This window comes from Lepisosteus oculatus, unplaced genomic scaffold (assembly GCF_040954835.1).
Source record: "Lepisosteus oculatus isolate fLepOcu1 unplaced genomic scaffold, fLepOcu1.hap2 HAP2_SCAFFOLD_52, whole genome shotgun sequence".
In the NCBI taxonomy this organism is placed as follows: Eukaryota; Metazoa; Chordata; class Actinopteri; order Semionotiformes; family Lepisosteidae; genus Lepisosteus; species Lepisosteus oculatus.
Genome location: NW_027168064.1, coordinates 1,131,036 through 1,152,500, shown reverse-complemented (window position 1 = coordinate 1,152,500; position 21,465 = coordinate 1,131,036). Strand labels below are relative to the sequence as shown.

Here is a 21,465-nt window from a genome sequence, read left to right as displayed (position 1 = left end):
CAGTAAGTACTGTTACTGTCACTGCTCGATACCGACGTTGGCCCACTATACCATGTTCAGCCACCGCTAGAAAATGTACAGCTCTAGCACCAGAGCAAACAACAGGAGGGCCAACGGCAAACGTGTAAGACATGGAGAGCGATGAGAATGGGACTCGAACCCATGTCTGCAGAGCACAATGGATTACCAGTCCATCGCCTTAACCACTCAGCCACCTTGTCAATGAAACTGGGCTGTCCGGACATGGGATGGCGCGCTCCAGATGATCTTTTTCTTTTTTTTCCCTCGTACTCGAGGGTCATTTTCCTGTTCCACATGCAATTTCAACATTTTCCTTAGGAGATGTCAAGCCAGCAAGCCACTGCTGTGGTTCAGTGGCCAGTGTGGAGTTCAGTGGCCCTGTTGTACACAGAAAGCAAATTGAGCTCCTTGGACATCAAAAGTTCCAGATAAAAGCCATTTGTCACCCTTTCTCTTGGTGTTGATATTGCTATTGTATGTAAAGGTGGCAACTTGCTCAGCGAGCAGGCGGAGCACACACCGAATGCAGATGTGTCTGAGTGGTGTGTCCAAGTGGCTGCAAAAGGATAATGCTCCTGGGGCGCCGGGGCTTAGTTGGTTAAAGCGCCTGCCTGGTAAATAAGAGATCCTGGGTTCAAATCCCAGCGGTGCCTTCTTTGTTCTGTTTTCTCAAACAGAACTGGTCCTTACAGACAACCGCCTACGGCTAGACTTGCAAGTATTCATTTCCTGTCTTTAACGCGACTTGTTTTTCTTAAAATGGATGCAACTTGCAAAACATGAAATACAAACCTTGCTAATCAGCGCTGGCGGCTGGCAAAAAAAAAAAAGAAGTCAGCAATGTTTTTTTTCTTTAACCTTAACCCTGCTAACGGAGACGAGTTAAACAACCGAGTCTATGCAGCTTAAACGGTCCGCATGTCGGGTTCTTAGCTGAAAGGGTGGTAAATCACGCTCACCCCAGTCCTTAATCTTTTAAAGAGGATACAAAATTGAACCTAGTCGCCACATCACATACATCCTGTTCAATGATAAAAAAGTGACATCTATCCTCGATCCAGAGTAAATCCCACGTTGAGGGCATACTTTTTTCCACTTTACCATGAGTCGGGCTCAGCTGCACAGAGGCGAGAGCAGAGCAATGAGGTCACGGGGACAGGGGAGTCACACGCTGGCGGTTTAAACACGCGGAAGATCACTGAGGGATCCACAGTATGTGGACCCTCCGTGCGCCATCAGTCCGCACTCCGGACTCTGAATCCTGCCATCCAAGTTAAGATCTCGGCGGAACCTGAGGCGCAGTTCCTTCTTAAAACGTAATCTGGTGAGCATTTCTAGAATCGTACTTGTATAGATGCAGCCTTTAATGTGTTGCTAGGTTAAAATTGATGACTTCTTGAACTTCAGTAGGCAACTGCCCTCTTGATTTCGGATTTAATTTCTTTATTACAGGGGCGCTTTTATGAAGACAGAGTCATGTTCAGGTACTTTTCTTGATGGAGGAAGCATATTTCGGACTCTGTGATCTGCTCACCTGGAAAGGTCTGCTGTACTACTACAAGAGAGAAGTAGAGTCTGGAAGAAGGGACAATTTTATGATGCTTTGGAAGATAATGTTTTTTTTTTCTTTGAAATCGAAATGAATCAGAATATCAGTGCAAAAGACAGACTCTTGGTTTGGTTTGAGATATGGTTTTAAAACAGACAAAATGTAGAAAACAGGTCTTTCTCACTTTTGGTAAAGAATGGACCGGGGGTAATATTTTACTAGTTGCAGTGCTGATCTCACTGGGTTACAGTCCTGCAGTGTCACACCGGGGCCAGTGGCGCAATGGATAACGCGTCTGACTACGGATCAGGAGATTGCAGGTTCGACTCCTGCCTGGCTCGGGTCGTTTTTAAACGCATCTGGCTACTCCCTAAGTAGTCTGTGCTACTTACTGCATTGTAATCGTACCCGGTAAGAGATTTCCTTCATGTAAATGAACTGCACCTGACAGCTTTAGAAAAACACCTGGGCTCAGTACGGTGCTGAGAGCTCAGCGTTGCTGTTCTAATTAGCACGCACTGCATCGGCTATGAGCCCGAACCTTTCAATTATTCCGATCAGTAAGTCAACACGTAGTCCACGTGAACGGTAGAAATATTCTCTTGTCTGTCTCTTGTTTGTATAGAACTGAATGTCCCTGACAATGTTCTGTTAGTTTTAATTGAAGAACGGCATTTGTGTTCAAATATACCAGACAAGTTTATGTAACTGCTCATGCGACACTCAGTTGTAATTAGTCAAGAAATAAAGTCGAACAACAGCTGCGGGTTTGATTCTGAACGTATGAGATTGCAGCGCCTTTTACTTCCATTGACAAATGATAGAGATTCGAAGAGAGATCCTTCAGACCAGCAAGCAAACCCACGGCTATTTCGGTTTTCTATCTAGGCAACGTTGGTGTCTGCAATAGCATACATGAAAGCGTGATGCAATTTCTGTGGCTACATTTGTTGCACGTCATGCACAGTAAGAGTGTTTCTAACACCAAATAAAAAGTCAACAATTAGCGATCACGCCTTCTCCTCAGTTAACCCACTGAAACCCTTGCTGTTAACAGTTCTTTACTGCGTGCTTTACCAGCACCTACATATCGTGTCGGTTCTTTCAGCTTTATTCATTAGGTTTTCAAAGGTATAAGTAGAGCACCAGAGGTGCGAACGCAAAATGTGTGGTTATCTGAAGAATTGATTTCAATGGCAGCGGGTCCAAGCGATTTCGCGTTGTTATAGTACCAGGAAAGGAGAAGCGGCACTTCGCCTCTGCCGTGCAGGCACAAGGCGACGTGCGGCAGACGCCGGAGTCGGCAGGTTTCGAACCTGCGCGGGGAAGCCCCAACGCATTTCGAGCCCATCGCCTTAACCACTCGAGCACGACAAATGCGAACTCGCCGCCGCCGTATTCCTCCTATAATCAAACACGGACTGCGAGGTGGCTGCGGAAACCTTTTTAAAGTTGCTCTCCGTTAAAAAAAAATACCTTTCACAAGATTCGTGCCGGCAGACAGACACGCCTCAGAGGGTTTAAGGCTGGCTTCACGTTCAAATGATAAAGTCCCCCAGTCCGGATGTCAAAACGCAACTTTGGCAGACAGAAAAAAACATCAACAAACCAAAAATGTGGACAAGGATTTTACAAGCTGCACCACACTGCACTTTCAAAAGCATTTACATTCGTGTTAGACGCAGGAATTGCCTTTGATTTGCGCGCTTACGAACGCCATGGAAAACGAAACAAAACTAAAGCCCTCAGCTCCTGCACTTGATTATAGTCCCGTTACGTGTCGAAGCAGGAATTTACGTCATCCTACCACTGTAACACGGGGAATAGAGGGAAATGAGCACAAGCTACGAATTGTCTCAATCACTCCCTACAGTAGTAAGACGCCTGGAAGCGTGCACCCCCATCATTAATCTTTGCGCATCTGTGCAAGGTAAACTCTGGAGCAGTCTCTGAAACGGCTCAAAGGAAACACGTGATTGATTCCATGTGCATCTGGGGTTCATTTCTTATTTACATTTAATTCAAGGGAAAGGCTTGGGTCAGTTTCAGACGGCCTCCAACAGCGAGATTCAAGCGCCCCACCTTCAGCCCAATCTGCGCCGCCAGAACGCCAACGGCTCCTCTGGTCTCTGGGGTGCGGTTGTGACCCCGTAACCTAAAGTGTTGGTGGCAGACAAATGGAGACTAACAGGTGATGTCCTAGGACATGACTACATTGTGACACTCGGTGGGGATGGTGACCATTGCTTGGAAAAGAGTGCGAGGCCCCTTTAGAAAAACATTTTGTTAACAGGCATTCTGCCTTAGTCCAAACACCTATAGCTTGCAAAGCACATGCTATTAGACAGGCACCTCTGCAAGACCTTAAGAGTCTCTTAAACTAGTGATAGTAAGGTGTTCCCAATGGGCGATGTTTGGCTTTCAAATCATCTCTCTGTGGAAGCGCCGAGATGCAGCTGTTTAAGGCTTAGAAGCAGCTGACTGTTTCACTACCTAGCGGATTACTGTCAGTCAGGGAGCTCAGAGGTGAAAAGCCTGTCTGAGAAACAATTCGCCGTCAATCAGTTCAATATGTTCCGTACCAGCTCGGCGCACCTGAGATCATCTTGGTAGCCGTGTAGCTCAGATGAGTGAGAGCGTGTGTGTGTGCACCACCGTGATTGGATGCCGGTCCTTCTCAGGTCACAGTAAACCTTCTGCTGCCTAACTTTCCTAATTTTGGGGATCCCTTTGAAAAAGCAAAGGAAAAAAAAAAACTGGCTCTTCATCAGCGTGATCGACCCAACCCAGTGTGTCCCAGTGGCCTAATGGATAAGGCACTGGCCTTCTAAGCCAGGGATTGTGGGTTCGAGTCCCATCTGGGGTGCTCCTGTCCCATTTTGAGCGTACAAATGTCCTTGTGATTTGCAAAGCTGCAACCCCACCTTACTCAGTGAGCGTCTCTGCTTTTTTCTCACATACAGTTGGGAGAAAAACTTTTGTAAACAGCCCTTCGGAATGATGTGGATTTCTGCATGAATGGCTCCTAACATGTGATCTTATCTTTATCTAAGTCATAATAATCAATAAAGAGAGTCTGATTTAACAAACAACACACGCCCAACATTTGACATTGCTGTTTTAACAAAACAGCCTCCGCCATGCTTCCCAGGTGGGATGAGGTTTTGGAGTTGGTATGCAGTGTTTTGTTATCTCCAAACATAACGCTGTGCACATTTACCAACAAGTTCAACTTTTGTCACGTCTGTCCACAGAACATTGTTCCAGGAGTTGCTGTGGAACATCCATGTGGTCTTTAGCAAACTTGAGAGGGGCAGTGGTGGTTTTTTTTGGGGGGAGAGCAGTGGTTTCCTCCATGGTGACCTCGCATGATCACCACTCCTGTTCAGATTTTTCTTATGGTGGACTCATGAACACAGACGTAAGACAAAGTCAACCACCTGTTCGCTAGATCCCATCCCCACTCAGCTAGTCAAAGATTCCCTCGAAGGACTGGCAGGACCTATAATTAGTATGATGAATGCATCGCTTGCGTCAGGCGTTGTACCTGATCAATTTAAGGTAGCGGTTGTTAGACCGCTCCTTAAGAAGTCAAATTTGGATCCACAAGTTCTTAACAACTACAGGCCTGTCTCAAAGGTCCCATTTCAATCTAAAAGTCTTGGGAGAATAGTTGTTGCCCAACGTCAATCGTATCTGGATTCAAATAATATACTTGAGAAATTTCAGTCTGGTTTCTGAAACTGCATTAACAAGAGTCGTAAATGATATTCTCTTAGCTACTGATGCGGGGAATGCAACAGTGCTTGTGCTTCTAGATCTTAGAGCTGCCTTTGACACGGTTGACCTCTCTGTTTTGTTACACAGGCTTGAGTTTGAGGTTGGCTTATCTGGAACCGTCCTTCAGTGGTTTACTTCACATTTTACTCATCGTTTTCATTATGTTCAAATATCTAATAATTGTACTGCTTCATCAATGTCACCAGTTCAATTTGGGGTACCAGAAGATCAGTGCTGGGACCAATATTGCTCTCTCTCTCTACATGCTGCTGCTAGGTAGGATAATCTGAAAAAATAATATGAACTTTCATTCATATGCTGATGACACTCAAATAAACATTTTGTTTACACCAAACGACAACTCTTCTATTATCAGTTTAGTTAAATGCATTAAGGAAGGAAATACTTGGATGTGTGAAAACTTTTTGTTACTCAACTCTGAGAAAAATGAGGATCTGTTGATCGGAGGCAACAATACTGATAGGACTACTATAACTTCAGCACTTAACTCAGAGGATTTAAACATTTGCCTCAAAGAGACAGCACGTTACCTAGGCGGCATATTAGACACAAGGCTCTTAACAACTTGCATTGTTAAGTGCCTTGGGACAACCTTGTTGTGAAAGGCGCTATATAGAAATACATTGATTTGAATTGAATTGACAATGTAAAATGTTGTGTGTGTTGTTTGTTAAACAAGACTGTCTTTATTTATCAAAAAATAAAAGGAATTTGCTAGGAATGCAAACGTTAGGTTGCGCTTCTTCATGCTGCATCGTCGGCATGAGTGGAGCTTTTTAAACGTCTGTACTTACTGTGCCCCATAAGAAATCGTTTGTCCCCGTTCAAAAGAGATTGTGCGATGTCCTGCAGTGTTCGCAAAGTAAACCTTTGACAGTTTGAAAAGAGGAATTTATTCTGCTTCCTGTGCGTGCAGTAGTTACAAAGTTGAACGTCTTTACACGATTTGCTGCAGTTTTCAGTGGGCGGGCTTTGTCAGATGGCTTGGAAAAACGCACTGTGTTTCGGCTCGGGAAACATCATGAGAAGTGTCCTGCATGTTTTCTGTGTATAGCTGTCTTTTAACGCATACAGAATTCATTCGAAATCATTGATTTCTCCAATTAACAAGGGTCCCTTAAAAGATGAGTCAAAGTAACGTCTAATCGGATTAGTTTCCTTAGAGCTGGTTCAGAGTTTGCTCAAGAGTTTACCTTTCACAGATGCGCAAAGAAGAATGTTGGGGGTGCATGCTTCAAGGTGCCTTACAGCTGTAGGGAGTGATTCGAGATTCGAGACGATTCGTGCCGTGTGCTCGTTCCCATATACCGTACGCCCCGGGGTGCAGTGCTAGGATGACGTAAAATACCGCTCGGGCACGTAACGGCGTTATATGCAAGTGCGGGACGTGAGGGTTTTCGTTTGTTCATTTTGTTTTGTTTTGCTCTGCTTTGCTTTGTTTCTTGGTCAAGAGGCGTAAGGTAAGTCGTAATCCAGGGAGAACACTGGTGGCAAACAGTCCGAGGTGAGAGGCGAGGTCCAAAGTCGAAAAGGCAGAAGGGGAGTCCAATATCCAGAATAAACGAGGTAATGGAAAAAACGCCAGGTAGAGCTCTCAAGGAGTAGACTCAATACCAGCGGGAAGCAGATAAAGATGGTAAAAATAGCACTGCGTACCGCACGGTGGAGTGTGTGCAGGTGGGTAAACTCGTGCGGCGGCGTTTGTTAATAATCACCCGCTGCTGGTGCTGTTTAGATTGCTTAAGAGTTGGTCTTAACTGCCTGGCGGTCATGACAAGCTCCTCTTTAAGCTGTGGTTTAGTTTTGCATTCATGTGTTTCTAGAGCAGTTATTTATGGGGGTGGGTGGGTCTTTCACAGAGGCTCAGGACAAATCCCCTGCATGAAAGTCTACTGTGTGCGTTCAAACAGTCACAGGTTAAGAGCCAGGCAGGAGGACAATGGACAGAAGAAGCAACGAACTAAAAATAAAAGAACGAATATGAAAAAGCCACCATCTTTTTCTTTTTGACATTTTCCGACTTTCATGCAAGCCAGGACAAAGTTGCTCGTAGCTACTTGTGGATTCAAATACTCTATCGAGTGCTTTGATGAGTTTTTGCAATTTGATTGTCGTCCTGTCAGCCTGTTTCTGTTTTTTTTTTCAATCTAGTGATGGAAAGTAAGAGGGAAATGATGGAGCAATCAATAACCGCTCCGGAAAAATGGCAGAAAGAAATGGCCCGTCACTAAGGACATTTGTGAAGCAGAGGAGTGACATCACCACAAAGGCGACTTATTCTGCTGATCGTTTTAGTGAATAATGATTGAGGCGTGTTAAGAGAAAGGTAGCTGCGTCAGCATGCTTAGGCTGCAAAGGATAAAGCAAAGGTTTACTCCATGCTGAAAAGAGAAGAAAAGAAGCACAACGTTTCGGCTGTGGAGCCTTCTGCGCCATCTTCTTTAGCAATGGTGATGATGTTTACATTGGAAAAACTGAGACACGCATACTGGAGGGGCTTGAACCACCAACTTTTCAGCACCACAGAGTCTGACAGTCTTTTGTGCGCCCTACATTTGCAGGTTTATGGTCAAAGAAAACAATCACTTGCACTTCTTGCAGCCGGCAATCTTTTTCCACTGACAACCAAGAAATGGATTTCATCTTTCACAAGCTGTATGGATTTCTTCAAAAACAAGTTATTCCAGAAAGGAAATGAATTCTTGCATTAAACTGAACCAAGCTGTACATGTTTGTCTGAAATGAGATATGCGGCACAACAAGACACGGAGAGAGGCACCGCTGGTATTCAGACCCAGGATCGCCTGCTTACTAGGCAGGCACTTTAAGCCACTAGGGAACAGCGCCAGCAGAGCACCGTGCTTTTACAGACACTTGGACACATCTGCGTTCGGTGTGCACTTAATCTGCTCTCTGAGCCCGTTGCCTCCGTCCCATTTAATAGCAGAACTGACGCCAAGAGAAATGATGAGAAATGGCATTTATCGGGCACTTCTCATGTCCAAGGAGCTCAATGCCCTTGACACCTCCCCAAGGCGACAGAGCTGTGCATTCTTTGGCGACAACATTTTTTCTTTTGTTTTATTTCTATACTTATTGATAGAATAAAAACGATATGTCATGTACTGTAAGGGAAATGTCTCTTTTCATGGGGAAAGCTAGCACCAGCAAATGTTGTGTTTAGAAGAAGTGATTTAACATGACACGTGACCTAATTTACCGGAGCAAAAGCTCACCCAGCAAGCCCTGCTTTACTTCTACAGGAGAGAAGTACTGTAGAGTCTGCAAGATGTTCAGCTGGGTAGCTACGTCAGCATGCCTCGGCTGCAAAGGAACAAGTAATAGGTTTATTGCATGCTGAAAAGAGAAGAACGGAAACACAGCGTTTCGGCCGTGAGGTCTTCTCACACCTGAAGAAGCCTCACACCTGTAAAAGGCTCCATGGTTTTCTTTCTTCTCTTTTCAACATGGAATACACCTATTGTCTGCAAGATGTGACAATTTCACGGTGTTTTGGAAGAAAACCTTTTTTCTTTGAATTCAAAATCAATCAGAATTTCAGCACGACACACCAACACTTTTTCTGTTTTAAGGAGATGATATTTTAAACCTGATAAAAATAGTAGGAAACACAAGTTTCTTGCTGTGAAAATTTAGATGGGGAAGTGTACTACTGGTAGCAGTGTAGAGCTCTCTGTGGTGGAATGCAAACACATGTTCTATGGGCCAGTGGCGTAATGGATTACGCGTCTGACTTCGGATCAGAAGATTGTAGGTTCGAGTCCTGCCTGGTTCGTGAGGCTTTTAAACCTCTCAGGTTCCTCGGTAACAGGTTGCCGTCATGTATATGAACTATAGAAAAGCATCTGCCACAACCCGTAAATTAGCACGCAAGTGCGGGCTAGTTAACACAGAACTGTATGGAGATCATCTCCAGCTCCGAGCTCAATTGCAATGAAAAAACATGCAGAACAGAACTGGAGAGCAGCTGAATTTGTGCTCAGTAGGGTGGGGAGGACTCAGCATTGCTATTGTTCTAATTGGCATGAACTGCAGGGGATCTGAATCAGAACACGTCACTTAGTTCGATCATTGCGTCAATATGTAGGCCACGTTAATATAGAATTATTACTTTGTCTGTCTCGTCTTTGTATATAGGTGAATGTCCCTGACAATTTCATGTTAGTTTTTAAGAACGACATTGGTGCTAATATATACATATATAGCATATAAGGAACACGTAAAAGTTTAGTCCATGTTGAAAAGATATGAAAACCGCCACAACGTTTCATCTCGGAATAAATCTTTACTTGTTGTTTTGCAGCCTACCCATTCTGACCTAACTCCTCCCTTGAAATTCCCTAACAGATAAGGGTACGTAACGGCTCATGCGATGCTCAGTTGCAATTTGTCCCAAAACAAACAAGAACAGCAGCTGAGGGTTTGAGTTTGAACATGCACTGTATTAAAGCAGCTTTTATTCCCATTGATAAATGCTAGATATTCCTACAGAGATTCTCCAGGTAGTAAGCGATTCCTGTTTCTGTTTCTATTTCTGTTTCATATATATATATACAGTATATATACAGTATTGTACTATTATTATATAATTGTTACACTGTGGCTGTGTTGTGTGTGTTAAGCTGCTGTTGCACTGCAATTTCCCTCACGGGATCAATAAAGTATCTATCTATAAGAAGACATTACCAACAACGACCACAAGATGGAGATATTGTCTAGACATTACCAACAACGACCACAAGATGGAGATATTGTCCAAAGAGGCAAGAAGGGCAAAGCCGCGATAAGGTAAAATCATTTTTTGTAAGAGATTGCTGTCAGAATGCACATCCGTATCCCAAACAGAATCTCTAGTAAAATATGATCATTTGTGAAACAGGCAATTGAGTGTCTGCTACAATATGATTGCTACAGATGCAGCCATTCAAAATGCGCGGGCGTACGCTGTACGCAGTCTACCACAAGTTACCGGTAAATACCGCGAGTTACCGGTAAATACCGCTAGCAAAATAATAGTATCCGGAATTTCCGCAAGGTGGAGCTAATAAAGCTCAACTTCTCATGTTTGAGCTGTAGCCATCAAAGTCTTTAATGAAGATATTACTAATAGTATTAATAATAAATGAACTTGGACAAGCTGTAAACTCAAAGTATTGCCCTGGTCCACATTATTTTTTTCATTGCCCGTCTTTGTAAAAGTAACACCACAGCATTTCGCAATCACGCATTTTTTTCCAATCATGCAAAGTACAGTAATTTTTGAGAATCGATTCACCATGCCTTTCACATGCTCATAAAAGAGGTTGATTTAGGAACATAAACATATTACCGTATGCAAACTTTACTGTATACAGTTTGTATATGTATATGTATATGTATATTTAATGTCTTAACTGTGCCCGTTTAAGTATTGAATATTTATATGGAATTTTACCACTGAAGGGAAATCTTAGTGCCTGAGCATAAAAAGAATAGGAGCATACTGGAACACGTGTGAAGGCCATAAACGATATTAATTTTGGAACATAAACATACAGTATATGGCTGGTCTCGGTACTTTAAAGAAAACATACACGAAACATGGTTTCATTATGACCAGAATCGGTCTTGAGATATTTTTAACTTGATTTACAGTATTTGAGAGGTATGTCTTGACACCGATACTACGTAAATACTCCTCACGTATATGTTTCTAGGTTTATATTATGCATTTCATACGGTCAAATTGCTTTTGAGCAACTGATAAGAAGCGCGAAACGGTATGCCCAGGGCGTTTTAGTTTTCGTTTTGTTTTAATGCAGTGCAGTGGATTGATTAGAGATATCAAGTACATACAAGTCATTTTTTAAATGTTGTAGTTCGTCTTGTAAAAATGTTACGAGTACATCATCTGTCAACAATTACACAGGTTCTGTTTCCATATTGCGGTTTTTGGTTACGTAATATTATTTTCTAATTTCACGTTGTGAATATATGATTTGGGCAAACAGAGCCGCAAAGAAGTACATTATGGGTTGTTGTTGTTTTTTTGCAGTTTTATCTAAAATAAGCGATGCTTAAACCTTTGTCTGATTCTTGTGAAACTATCCACACGACAGTTACCTAGGAGTTGACTTCAGTGATGTCACTGATGGGATGTTTCTAAAAATCCATCCTCTGTAAAACATCTTCTCTAGTTGTTCTGCATATGTATTCGCTAATGAAGCTGTGTTTTTCTGAGCCTGGTTCTCTACATTTCTGTATGAACCAGCTTAGAGGGCTAAAGACAGCTTGTGTTTAAATTGAGTGTAAGGTAATTTATGCTTCTAAAGTCATGGTCAGCATTTATTATTGTACTGTGCTGTAAACTTCTTCTGTGCCTAATTACATTATTTTATAGTCGATAATGTTTCTGTAGTGCTTTTTCAGCCCTCAGCATGTGTCTGCGCTGGTGGTGCTGTGGGTTAGGTTCCTGACTCCTATGTCACATGGTCTGTGGTTGAATCTCATGGAACTATGACTTTAATTTTTAACAAACATTTCTTTGAAAAAATGAAACATTTCCCTTGGTCAGAGATTAAATAAAACCTCACTCGCATCAAAACAAATTTATATTTCTAAATATCACAACATGATCGAATTTACGTCTTTTTAATAACAATGAATAGTCACCTATGCGTTACAAAATAAACATTTATATTGATTTGAATTGCGTTTTGATTTAAATCGTAAACGCGTGTTTAAATATATGTGTTTAAAGGCGATATACTGTATAAAAGCGCTGATTCTTATGGAATGTGTTCGGCCGGGGATTCAAAAAAAATATTTTTTTTAATCGCGTATCTAAGGAAAATTGCAGTATAACTTTGTTCATGCACAAACAGTGGCATGTTACATTATAATTTGGGTGTCTCCTCTTGCCAGAAAGCTCTAAATTGCATTTTGAGTGCGGTTTTTGACTTTTTCTAAATTGCAACCCATAAATAAAGCTGATACAGTTTAGACTTACTGTATTCTAAACTGTATTACAACATCACATTGGACAATGCAACGTAAATTGCAAAAATGCACTTGGAATCTATCCTAGCCCTACTATGAAAATTATTTAAACTGCGACACTTATCATTCATCTTTAAATAAACTTTATTTTATATAGCGTTTTAAGCGAATAGGTAATTAGATTGCTCATAAACCTAATCGCTTTTTCTACATAAACACAGCGTGATTGCTCTCTGAAAATGGTTTTTTCTTTATATTTAGGCTCAGATTTCAACTATAGATCGTATTATTATGAACTTTCTTGGAAAAATGTCTTTTATGTAAACCATGTTTGCTATTAATTCATTTAGGGCTAAAATACGTTCATTGTCTTCCAATCGAGTCGAGTTGACATTGGAAGCTTGCCACGCCCGGACTGTTACACCAACGCATTAGCATGTTGAAGCGATTTCATTGAGGAGGCCATCTACTAGTTAACACTGTACTTCCTACTTTGAAAATACCTGTGAAATTGGTTTAATTCGTCACAGCCAGCACTCCGGCAGAGAGGGGGGTTGTACTCGTTAATGTCTGATGACATACAAGTGGAAAGATTACAGATTTTAACCGTCTTTTTTCTGAACCAGGGAAAATCTGATCATGTTTCTCTATAACAATAATAAAAAACTTTATTTTCAATTATTTTACATATCCCGCTTGCACATCGCATGACTTTAATAAATCTATTCTTTATTAATACTAAATAAATAATACTAAAAATACTTCAGCAAATAGGTCACTTGATTTTTGGAATAATTCCAAATAGCACAATGATCCACTGGCATCCCTGAAGTCTGTTTAGTGCATAATCTTCCAAATACAATCACTAAGCAATTATAAGAATTATACCATCCTACTTCTTTGTGATATCCTGTAAAAACTAAACCTATTTTTATAAGGCTTTTACTCAAAAGATTTCCAAACACACAAAGCATTTGTGAAGTACTATAGTATTTCTAAAGGTTACTGGTACAACATCAATCATTAAAGCTTAACAATAAAGTTTAGATTGCTGACTATGGACTAACTACATTAACTAACTGCAATGCAACACTATACATTTTACAAGAATATCTGGTTGAATTCTTGCATTTGTAGCCAATTTAATGCGAGAGAAATAAGCCAATTTAATTATTTCACAAAAAATAATGTGATATAAAATGGATGTTTTTAACTTTATTGTAGTGTTTTAGAAACTAATATGTCTTCAAAAATGGTTGTTTTTCACTCCTAGGAATGAAAGCTGTTGTTATATAATGTTTATTTTCAAATTTTGAAAAATCAAAGGATTCTAGCTTTCTCCCTTTCAGGCATCGGACACAGAGAACCTCATGGTTTTCCTAAAAATCATTTTTTATGTTCCCTGGTGTTCCAAACTTAGTTTTAATCAATTTTAATTTGTTATTATGTTAAAAACAGGGTAATAAATTTCTAATTGGACTATAAATAATGTCATATTGTCTGCTATAAAACTGATGTTTTCAACTCTATTGTAGAGATTCTAGAATCAACTAATAGAGAATTGAAATAAAAAAGGGCATAAGAAAACATTACCAACAACGACCACAAGATGGAGATATTGTCTAGACATTACCAACAACGACCACAAGATGGAGATATTGTCCAAAGAGGCAAGAAGGGCAAAGCTGCGATAAGGTAAAATCATTTTTTGAAAGAGATTGCTGTCAGAATGCACAACTGAATCCCAAACAGAATCTCTAGTCAAATATGATCATTTGTGAAACAGGCAAATGAGTTTCTCAGGTGCCCATTGCTCATTTTCAGACACATTTATGCAATACTTTCACCATGCGTTGAGCAATAGGGATTAAAGATACCAGAGGTAAGGTTTAAAAGTGATTCTGAGGTGCAACACATCAGCGATACAGCTAGGCATCTGAAATGCGGGGTTTGAGAGCCCTTCAGGGAACACCGTACCCTAAAGGTACCAGAAGTCCACTAGTATAAGCATTAAGTCACTGTCACCCCTGTTACAATGTGATTGCTACATATCTTCATTTCTTTGGTTTTTAAGGAGTAAGAGTGCAGGGGGTCTAAATCTGCGATCCAGTGTGTTGAAGTATTTCACAACACTACCTGTAGCCCGTATGGAAATAAATACTAATTCTGATTATTGCCCTGGGCATGTACCAATAAATCACTGAGCATATATCACTGTGTTGAAGCTAGAGACCTGTATGTAATATTATGGTGCTAAAATGTCATTTTCACATATATTAATGTAATAAATGATTGCTTATGCTTAATAAACAAATCTAATTAAAATAAAAACTTAAGTTTTGTATTTGTCTTGTACCATAGAACATGATTTTCTTTGTATTTCAAGCCCACAAAGTGTCCAAATGATGCACGACATGATATAAGGAAGATTATCACATGAAAAATCGGTATTATCTTTCTCATGAAAATGCATTCCTTTCATTACCTTTTAATTTTTAAAATGAACTCAAGTTGTGTATAATGTAATAATTTAAGTAGAATAGATTCTAATAATATAATGATCCAGTGTGTTGCACTACTTCACTGCTTCACTGTTCTATGCCGTCTGGAAATAAATCCTCAGACTGCTTACTGCCCTGGGCTTGTACCAATAAATTACAGGAGCACATCTATATATCACTGCGTTGAAGCAGGAGACACACAATCACTGCAAACACATCCTAAATACAGTGTTCCAGCACCTTTGACCTCATCCAGAACGTATCATTTCTTGAAAGGGATTGCTGTCTGAATGCACATCTGAATCCCAAACAGAATCTCTAGTAAAATACGATCATTTGTGAAACAGGCAAATGACTGTCTCAGGGGCCCATTCCTCATTCTCAAGACACATGTATGCAGTACGTACACCATGCATTGAGCAAAAGGGATCAAAGACACCACAGGTAAGGTTAGAATTCATTCTGACTATATTCTAAAATATTGGACTCATATTCTTATGATGGCAGACATGATGCTGCGTTTAAAACCGGGGTTAATGGACATTATATGACTGTCAATTCTGTTTTGTTTTGGAGACACTTGGCTGCCTATATGGTACAGTGCAGCGTGAAGGAAACATTTTCCAAAACTGTGTCAGCTCAAAAGTTGTAAGAGAACCTCTCCAGCTGCTTTAACTCTCTTCATTTTTGTCATTTAATTGTCTGTCGGCACTATGTGGCAGCGTTGCATGACAACCCATCTCACCACGGAAAGGAACCTAACAGCTTTGGTAAGAGAGGAGAAAAGGACCTGGCCAGTAAGGGGCTCGAACCCACGACTTTGACGTTATCAGCACCATGCTCTAACCAACTGAGCTAACCGGCCTCACGACAGTGGTCCTCTCTGTGCAGCGCCTTTTACTTCCATTGACAAATGATAGCAATTCGAAGAGAGATCCTTCAGACCAGCAAGCAAACCCACGGCTATTTCGGTTTTCTATCTAGGCAACGTTGGTGTCTGCAATAGCATACATGAAAGCGTGATGCAATTTCTGTGGCTACATTTGTTGCACGTCATGCACAGTAAGAGTGTTTCTAACACCAAATAAAAAGTCAACAATTAGCGATCACGCCTTCTCCTCAGTTAACCCACTGAAACCCTTGCTGTTAACAGTTCTTTACTGCGTGCTTTAAGAACACCTACATAATGTGTCAGTTCTTTCAGCTTTATTCATTAGGTTTTCAAAGGCATAAGTAGAGCACCAGAGGCGCGAACGTAAGATGTGTGGTTATCTGAAGAACTCATTTCCATGGCAGCAGGGCCAAGTGATTCAGCGTATTTATAGTACCAGGAATGGAGAAGCGGCACTTCGCCTTTGCCGGGGAGGCACAAGGATACGTGTGGCAGACGCCATAGTCGGCAGGATTCAAACCTGTGCAGGGAGTTCGCAACGGATTTCAAGTCCATCGCCTTAAACACACGGCCACGACTACAGCAAGCTCACCCCCGCCGCATTCCTCCTATAATCTAACACAGAGTGCGAGGTGGCTGCGGAAACTTTTTCAAAGTCGCTCTCCGTTAAAAAAAAATAAATACCTTTGACAAAATACGTGCCGGCAGACAGACATGCCTCAGAGGGTTTAAGGCTGGCTTCACGTTCAAATGATAAAGTCTCCCCGTCCGGATGTCAAAATGGAACTTTGGCAGACAGAAAAAACATCAACAAACCACAAATGTGGACAAGGATTTTACAAGCTGCACCACACTGCACTTTCCAAAGCATTTACATTCCTGTTAGACGCAGGAATTGCCTTTGATTTGCGCGCTTACGAACGCCATGGAAAACGAAACAAAACTAAAGCCCTCAGCTCCTGCACTTGATTATAATGCTGTTACGTGTCGAAGCAGGAATTTATGTCATCCTACCACTGCAATACGGGGAATAGAGGGAAATGAGCACACGCTACGTATGTCTCAATCACTCCCTAGAGTCGTAAGGCGCATTGAAGGGTGCACACCCATCATTAATCGTTGCGCCTCTGTGAAAGGAAAGCTCTTGAGCAGTCTTTGAAACAGCTCGGATGAAACACTTGATTGCTTCCATGTGCATCTGGAGCCCATTTCTTATTTTCACTTCACGCCGCCCAAAGCATTTCTAAAACAGGAGATTCGTGTTTGGGAATGCGCCCTGCCCTACGAATAAAACAGGTCTACGGGTCTGAAACCTGCTCCACGGAAAACAGTTCTGTTGCGCTTTTGATCAAAGGGAGATTCGCTGTTCTTACTTTTTGATGACATAACACCCAAAGGGGCTTCTTTGGAGCTGGATTCCAACCAGCATCCGAAAGTTTCTTGGCGGTATCCTTTACAGTCCTCTGTTCGGTTGACAAGGGACAGAAGGGGGCAGCTTTCCTCACACACACAGTGCAATGTACTGTAGTGTTCCCGTTCATTGAATTCGCAGTTCTGCATCAGACCTCTAACTCGTTTCCTTAGCTTGGATTTAAGCCATGAAGCAGGCTTCTAGTCTATAAACGTCTAGAGAAATCACAAACTATTTGAGAGGCCATCATCCCAGGGGAACTGACAAAGTCTATCCCTAAACACCTAGCGCAATCTCTCGAGAGACTGTCAAAAATCGCTTTCTCCGTTTGCGTTGCAAGTAAGTGAAAACGCGGTCTCAAACCAGAGCCACTTGGCAGCAGCGGCACGTAAATACTGTTACTGTCACTGCTCGATACTGACGTTAGCCTACTACACCATGTTCAGCCACCACTAGGAAATGTACGGCTCTAGTACTGGAGCAAACAACAGGAGGGCCAAAGGCACACGGGCACACATGGAGAGTGACGAGAATGGGACTCAAACCCATGCGTGCAGAGTACAATGGATTAGCAGTCCATCGCCTTAACCACTCGGCCACCTCGTCTAGGAAACTGGGCTGTCCAGACATGGGTTGCAGCGCTCCAGATGATCTTTTTCTTTTTTTTCCCTCGTACTCGAGGGTCATTTTCCTGTTCCACATGCGATTTCAACATTTTCCTTGGGAGATGTCAAGCCAGCAAGCCACTGGTTCAGTGGCCATTGTGGAGTTCAGTGGCCCTGTTGTACACAGAATGCACATTGAGCTCCTTGGACATGAAAAGTTCCAGATAAAAGCCATTTGTCATCCTTTCTCTTGGTGTCGATGTTGCTATTGTATGTAAAGGTGGCAACTTGCTCAGCGAACAGGCGGAGCACACACCGAATGCAGATGTGTCTGAGTGGTGTGTCCAAGTGGCTGCAAAACGACAGCACTCCCAGGGCGCCGTGGCTTAGTTGGTTAAAGCGCCTGTCTAGTAAACAGGAGATCCTGGGTCCGAATCCCAGCGGTGCCTTTTTTGTTCTGTGTTCTCGAACAGAACTGGTCATTATGGACAACCGCCTACAGCTAGACCTAATTAAATGCAAGTATTCATTTCCTGTCTTTAACGCGACTTGTTTTTCTTAAAATGGATGCAACTTGCAAAACATGAAATACAAACCTTGCTAATCAGTGCTAGCGGCTGGCAAAAAAAAAAAGAAGTCAGCAATGTTTTTTTTCTTTAACCTTAACCCTGCTAATGGAGAAGAGTTAAACAACCGAGTCTATGCAGCTTAAACGGTGCGCACGTCGGGTTCTTAGCTGAAAGGGTGGTAAATCACGCTCACCCCAGTTCTTAATCTTTTAAAGAGGATACAAAATTGAACCTAGTCGCCACATCACATACATCCTGTTCAATGATAAAAAGGTAACATCTATCCTTGCTCCAGAGTAAATCTCACGTTGAAGGCATCTTTTTTTTCACTTTACCGTGAATCGGGCTCAGCTGCACAGAGGAGAGAGCAGAGCAATGAGGTCACTGGGACAGGGGAGTCACATGCTGGCGGTTTGAATACGCGGAAGATCACTGAGGGATCCACAGTATATGGACCCTCCGTGCGCCATCAGTCCGCACTCCGGACTCTGAATCCTGCCATCCGAGTTAAGATCTCGGCGGAACCTGAGGCGCAGTTCCTTCTTAAAACGTAATCTGGTGAGCATTTCTAGAATCGTACTTGTATAGATGCAGCCTTTAATGTGTTGCTAGGTTAAAATTGATGACTTCTTGTATTTCAGTAGGTAACTGCCCTCTTGATTTCAGATTCAATTTCTTTATTACAGGGGCGCTTTTATGAAGACAGAGTCATGTTCAGGTACTTTGCTTGATGGAGGAAGCTCATTTCGGACTCTGTGATCTGCTCACCTGGAAAGGTCTGCTGTACTACTAAAAGAGAGAAGTAGAGTCTGGAAGAAGGGACATTTTTATGATGCTTTGGAAGGTAGGTTTTTTTTTCTTTGAAATCGAAATGAATCAGAATATCAGTGCAAAAGACAAACTCTTGGTTTGGTTTAAAGAAATATGGTTTTAAAACAGACAAAATGTAGAAAACAGGTGTTTCTCACTTTTGGAAAAGAATGGACCGGGGGTAATAGTTTACTAGTTGCAGTGCTGAGCTCACCGGGTTGCAGTCCTGCAATGTCACACGACGGCCAGTGGCGCAATAGATAACGCGTTTGACTACGAATCAGGAGATTGTAAGTTTGACTCCTGCCTGGCTCGGGTCGTTTTTAAACGCATCGGGCTACTCCCCTAAGTAGTCTGTGCTACTTACTGCATTGTAATCGTACTCAGTAAGAGATTTCCTTCATGTAAATGAACTGCACCTGACAGCTTTAGGAAATCACCTGGGCTCAGTACGGTGCTGAGAGCTCAGCGTTGCTGTTGTTCTAATTAGCACGCACTGCATCGGCTATGAACCCGAACTTTTCAATTATTCCGATCATTAAGTCAACACGTAGTCCACATGAAAGGTAGAAATATTCTCTTGTCTGTCTCTTGTTTGTATAGAACTGAATGTCCCTGACAATGTACTGTTAGTTTTAATTGAAGAACGGCATTTGTGTTCAAATATACCAGACAAGTTTATGTAACTGCTCTTGCGACACTAAGTTGTAATTAGTCAAGAAATAAAGTCGAACAACAGCTGCGGGTTTAATTCTGAACGTATGAGATTGCAGCGCCTTTTACTTCCATTGACAAATGATAGAGATTTGAAGAGAGATCCTGCAGACCAGCAAGCAAACCCACGGCTATTTCGGTTTTCTATCTAGGCAACGTTGGTGTCTGCAATAGCATACATGAAAGCGTGATGCAATTTCTGTGGCTACATTTGTTCCACGTCATGCACAGTAAGAATGTTTCTAACACCAAATACAATGTCAACAATTAGCGATCACGCCTTCTCCTCAGTTAACCCACTGAAACCCTTGCTGTTAACAGTTCTTTAATGCGTGCTTTACGAGCACCTATATATTGTGTCGGTTCTTTCAGTTTTATTCATTAGGTTTTCAAAGGCATAAGTACAACACCAGAGGTGCGAACGCAAGATGTGTGGTTATCTGAAGAACTCATTTCCATGGCAGCGGGGCCAAGCGATTTAGCGTTTTTATAGTACCAGGAAAGGAGAAGCGGCACTTCGCCTTTGCCGCGCAGGCATAAGGAGACGTGCGGCAGACGCCATAGTCGGCAGGATTCAAACCTGCGCGGGGAGTCCCCAACGGATTTCGAGTCCATCGCCTTAACCACTCGGCCACGACTACAGCGAGTTCGCCATCGCCGCATTCCTCCTTTAATCTAACACGGAGTGCGACGTGGCTGCGGAAACCTTTTCAAAGTCGCTCTCCGTTAAAAAAAAATAAATACCTTTGACAAAATACGTGCCGGCAGACAGACACGCCTCAGAGGGTTTAAGGCTGGCTTCACGTTCAAATGATAAAGTCTCCCCGTCCGGATGTCAAAATGCAGTTTTGGCAGACAAAAAAAACAACAACAAACCACAAATGTGGATAAGGATTTTACAAGCTGCACCACACTGCACTTTCAAAAGCATTTACATTCCTGTTAGACACAGGAATTGCCTTTGATTTGCGTGCTTACAAACGCCATGGAAAACGAAACAAAACTAAAGCCCTCAGCTCTTGCACTTGATTATAATGCCATTACGTGTCGAAGCAGGAATTTACGTCATCCTACCACTGCAACACGGGAAATAGAGGGAAATTAGCACACGCTACGAATCGTCTCAATCACTCCCTAGAGTCGTAAGGCGCATTGAAGGGTGCACCCCCATCATTAATCGTTGTGCCTCTGTGAAAGGAAAGCTCTTGAGCAGTCTTTGAAACAGCTCGGATGAAACACTTGATTGCTTCCATGTGCATCTGGAGTCCATTTCTTATTTTCACTTCACGCCGCCCAAAGCATTTCTAAAACAGGAGATTCGCATTTGGGAATGCGCCCTGCCCTACAAATAAAACAGGTCTACGGGTCTGAAACCTGCTCCACGGAAAACAGCTCTGTTGCGCATTTGATCAAAGGGAGAGTCGCTGTTCTTACTTTTTGATGACATAACACCCAAAGGGGCTTCTTTGGAGCTGTATTCCAACCAGCATCCTAAAGTTTCTTGGCGGTATCCTTTACAGTCCTCTGTTCGGTCGACAAGGACAGAAGGGGGCAGCTTTCCTCACACATACAGTGCAATGTACTGTACTGTTC

The 21,465-nt window shown here is 42.2% G+C and overlaps 8 non-coding genes across 8 annotated transcripts; 5 read left to right on the top strand and 3 right to left on the bottom strand.

The window, feature by feature from the left end:
* Positions 1-139: 139 nt before the first annotated feature.
* Positions 140-221, bottom strand: trnat-ggu (transfer RNA threonine (anticodon GGU)). The gene has a single exon. It is a non-coding gene; the product is annotated as a tRNA-Thr (tRNA).
* Positions 222-600: 379 nt separating this feature from the next.
* On the top strand, positions 601-674 carry trnat-ggu (transfer RNA threonine (anticodon GGU)). Its single transcript has one exon. It is a non-coding gene; the product is annotated as a tRNA-Thr (tRNA).
* Positions 675-1,838: 1,164 nt separating this feature from the next.
* On the top strand, positions 1,839-1,911 carry trnar-acg (transfer RNA arginine (anticodon ACG)). Its single transcript has one exon. It is a non-coding gene; the product is annotated as a tRNA-Arg (tRNA).
* A 2,452-nt stretch (positions 1,912-4,363) lies between these two features.
* On the top strand, positions 4,364-4,436 carry trnar-ucu (transfer RNA arginine (anticodon UCU)). Its single transcript has one exon. It is a non-coding gene; the product is annotated as a tRNA-Arg (tRNA).
* Positions 4,437-9,094: 4,658 nt separating this feature from the next.
* Positions 9,095-9,167, top strand: trnar-ucg (transfer RNA arginine (anticodon UCG)). Its single transcript has one exon. It is a non-coding gene; the product is annotated as a tRNA-Arg (tRNA).
* Positions 9,168-15,662: 6,495 nt separating this feature from the next.
* On the bottom strand, positions 15,663-15,736 carry trnai-gau (transfer RNA isoleucine (anticodon GAU)). The gene has a single exon. It is a non-coding gene; the product is annotated as a tRNA-Ile (tRNA).
* Positions 15,737-18,154: 2,418 nt separating this feature from the next.
* Positions 18,155-18,228, top strand: trnat-agu (transfer RNA threonine (anticodon AGU)). Its single transcript has one exon. It is a non-coding gene; the product is annotated as a tRNA-Thr (tRNA).
* A 2,203-nt stretch (positions 18,229-20,431) lies between these two features.
* On the bottom strand, positions 20,432-20,513 carry trnas-cga (transfer RNA serine (anticodon CGA)). Its single transcript has one exon. It is a non-coding gene; the product is annotated as a tRNA-Ser (tRNA).
* Positions 20,514-21,465: the final 952 nt, after the last annotated feature.